Genomic DNA, 4,414 nt, shown 5'->3' with positions numbered 1-4,414 from the left:
ACTCGAAGTTACTGCAACATCTGATGATGACTCTCCGTCCAAGATAACATGCTGTGTGCTCCCTACCAAAAAGTCCTCAGTCCAGTTGCAAATTTCACTTGATGTCCCATATGATCACACTTTTGACAATAAGTGAACATGTGGTACTGAGTCAAATGCATTTTTGAAATCAAGAAACACTGCATCTACCTAGTTGCCTTGATCCAAAGCTTTCAGTATATCACGTGAGAAAAGTGTGAGTTGGGTTTCACATGATGGATGTTTTTGAAATCCATACTGGTTAGCAGCGAGGTGGCCATTCTATTCAAGACACCTCATTATGTTTCAGGTTAGAATATGTTCTAAGATTCTACAACAGATTGATGTCAAGGATACTGGACGGTAGTTTTGTGGATCTTTTCTACTACTCTTCTTGTAGGCATGTGTCACCTGTGCCTTTTTCTGAGAACTTGGCACGGTTTGTTGTTTGAGGGATCTACAATAAATTATAGTTAGAAGAGGGCCTAACTCAGCTGCAAATTCAATATAGATTACTTCATACTTCAAATACAGAGATTCCATCAGTGTCTGGAGCTTTGTTCAGTTTCAAAAATTTCAGCTGTTTCTCATCACCATTGACACTACTACTTATTTCTTTCATCTTTTCAGTGGTGCAAGGACTAAATTGGGGCAATTCTCCCACATTTTCCTCCATTAAGGAACAACAAAAAATGGAGTTAGGCATTTCAACTTTTGCTTTTTCTTTTTATTTCTCTCCTTTTCGCTACTTACCCCCTCCGCCCTCTGCACCTTCTCTCCTGCCCTCCATCTAAACTGCAACCTGCAACACTTCACTGTCTGTCACTCCCACCATACTATCGCTCCCCACCCCAGCCTCCTCCTTACCCCCTTCCTTCTCTGGTATTGTTACATTCCATCCTGGATTTTCCATTGTTTGATTTTTGCTTTTCTCCCCTCAGTTTCAGTTCCTGTCTTAATTGATAGGGACTGGACACTAACTTTGGTGCCCCTAACACCTTTATACATGACCAGAATTTCTTTTGTTTCCGTGAAATGTCATTTGACAATATTTTGCTGCAGTAGTCGTTGAAGGCACCAAAAATTGCTCTCTTGACAGTGAAACATGTTCATTCAGCATCTCTCTACCGATAGCACTATGCTTTGTTTTACACCTATTACACAGTCATGTCTGTTCTTTAGAAGTTTCTTTACAGTGACTGTACACCATGGAGGTTCCCTCACATTATCAAACTCTTCTGCTGTGCACATACCTACCCAGTGGATGGTCTACTATTCTTTTAAACTTGAGCCTGAAGTCCTCTATATTCTCCTGCCTTCTGCTGAAAGTTGCAAGTTCCTCATTTAGATAGGACATTACTAATTTTATGTAGTTTACTGAACACATATATTTTTCTGTTTCTTTTAACTGTCATTTTTACTTTGGTAATCATTGTTGCCACAACAGCATCATGGTCACTGCTAATAGTTTTGATGTCAGGTCTATTAGATCCAAAATATTTCCATCATGAATAGGGTTCCTAAATATCTGTTCTTGTTAGTTTTCAGAGAAGGCATTTAGTAAAGGTTCACAGGATGTCTTATCACACCCACCACTAACAAAACTGTAATTTTCTCAATTAATTGTTGGATGATTAAAGTCTCCACTGATGATTACTCTATGATTTGGGAACTTACATACAAGTGAACTGAAGCATTCTCTAAAGTTTTCAGTTACGTCAGAAGATGAGTCCGGTGGGTGATGAAGGATCCAGTTGTCATTTTATGCCCACCCCTGATACTGAGTTTTGCCCAAACAATTTCACATGCAGCTTCAATTTCTATCTTGGTGGATTTGAGTCTCTTGTCTACTGTGACAGATACATCACCTCCATTTCCCATTTGCCTATCCTTTGGATGTACACTTAAATTTTCCCCCAAAATCTCACTGCTACCAATTTCAGGTTTCAACTAGCTTTCTGTACCTGTATCATCAAATGAATAATTTTTCAGAATGGTATATATACAGCCTGCAATTTGTTTACTCTCTCTTGTGAATTCTGTGAAGCTTAGCTTGAAACCAAATGCTTGAAACAGATCATTAAATTGTTTTGATTCACTGAATTTGTTTGTTATGTTTTTCTTTTTCTCATTTGTTAGTTTCTGTTACAGACTCCGTAGTTTAAACAGAAATACTTTCGCTACTTCTTCACCTTGGATGCTGTGTATTGAAATTATTAGAATTTTTTGGCTCTTTAATTTTATACAGCATCCTTCAAGTATGTCCTCACCATATATAAAATTTAAATCATGTATTACCTTAGACGTTGAAGAATTTTTAATAAGTATGCAGGAATCCCCATAAATTTGTTACTTCTACAAAAGTTACTGGCTACAATATGGATTCCAGCAAAGTTTAGTGCTTGGCCCACCCCAATTATTGATGTACATAAATAATTTGAGCAGGACTTGTGAGAACTCATGAAAACTGTGATGTCTGTTGATGACATGAGTGTACTGATAAATGGCCCAAATTCATTAATACGAGACATAGGCAGGAGAATAATGGAACAGGTACAACTGGTCCACAGCAAACAGCATATCCCTTCATCCTATAAAGACTCATATTACACAATTCCAAACAAATAAAATGACTTATAAGTCAGTCTGAAAATTAGTTTGATGCAGCCCTGCTTACTGTATTCCTCTCTTGGTCTCCCTCTACAATTTTTACCCCCCACATTTCCCTCAAATGCTAAATTGGTGATTCCTTGATGTTTCAGAATGTGTCCCATCAACCAATCCCTTCTTCTAGTTAGATTGTGCCACAGACTTCTCTTTTTGCCTGTCCTATTCAGTACCTCCTCATTAGTCACATGATCTACCCACCTAATCTTCAGCATTCTTCTGCAGCAACACACTTCGAGAGGTTCTATTCTTTACTTGTCTAAACTGTATATCACCCATTTTTCACTTCCATACATGACTACACTCTTTACAAATACTTTCAGAAAAGACTTCCTAAGACTTAAATTTATTTTTAATGTTAACAGATATGTTTTCTTCTTTGGCCATCGTCAGTTATTCTGCTGCCCAAATAACAAAACTCATCAATTGCTTCAAGTGCCTTGGTTCCTAATCTAATTCCCTCAGCATCAGGTGATTTAATAAATAAATAATTTGATTACATTCGATATCCTCATTTTGCATTTGTTGATGTTCATCTTATGTCCTCCTTTCTAGACACTGTCTGTTCCGTTTAACTGCTCTTCCAAGTCCTTTGCTGTCTCTGACAGAATTACAATGTCATCAGCAAACCTCAAAGTTTTTTTTCTTCTTCTCCCTGAACTTTAATTCCTAATGTAAATTTTTCTTTTGTCTCCTTCAGTGCTTTCTTAATGTACAGATAGAATAATGCTGGCAATAGGCTACAAACCTGTCTCACTACCTCCTCAACCACAGCTTCCCTCTCATCCACCTGGACTCTTACAGCTGCCACTTGTCGTTATACAAGTTGTAACTAGCGTTTTGCTCACTTTATTTTACCCCTGTTACCTGCAGAATTTCAAAGAGAGTATTCCAGTCAACAATGTCAAAAGCTTTCTCTAAGTCTACAAATTCTATAAACGTTGGTTCACCTTTCCTTAACTTATCTGCTAAGATAAGTCATAGGTTCAGTATTGCCTTGCATGTTCCTACATTTCTCTAGAATTCAAACTGACCTTCCCTGAGGTCAGCTTCTGCCAGTTTTTCCATTATTCTATTACAACCATGATTTATTAAACTGATAGTACAGTGATATTCACACCTGTCAGCACCTGCTTTCTTTGGAATTGAAATTATTATAATCTTCTTGATGCCTGAGGGTATTTCGCCTGTCTCATACATCTTGCACACCAGATGGAAGAGTTTTGTCATGGCTGGCTCTCCCAAGGTTGTCACTAGTTCTGATGGAATGTCGTCTACTTTCACTGCCTTGTTTCTACTTATGCCTTTCAGTGTTCTGTCAAATTCCTCTCACAGCATATCATCTCCTATCTCATCTTCATCTACATCCTGTTCCGTTTCCACAATATTGCCTTCAAGTTAATATCCCTTGTATAGACCCTCCATATACTCCTTCCACCCTTCAGCTTTCCCTTGTTTGCTGAGGGCCGGTTTTCTACCTGAACTCTTGATATTCATACATCTGCTCCTCTTCTCTCTTTAATTTTCATGTAGGCAGTATCTATCTTTCCCTTAGTGAAATATCCTTCTAAATCTTTACATTTGTCCTCTAGCCATTCCTACTAAGCCATTTTGCACTTCCTGTCACTCTCATTTTCTAAATGTTTCTGTTTCTTTTGCCTACTTCATTTGCTGCATTTTATATTTTCTCCTTTCATCAGTTAAATTCAATATCTCCTGTGTTATCCAA

This window comes from Schistocerca americana, chromosome 4 (genome assembly GCF_021461395.2).
Source record: "Schistocerca americana isolate TAMUIC-IGC-003095 chromosome 4, iqSchAmer2.1, whole genome shotgun sequence".
NCBI classification, from domain to species: Eukaryota; Metazoa; Arthropoda; class Insecta; order Orthoptera; family Acrididae; genus Schistocerca; species Schistocerca americana.
The sequence above is the reverse complement of the archived record's forward strand: the minus strand, read 5'-3'. Positions refer to the sequence as shown.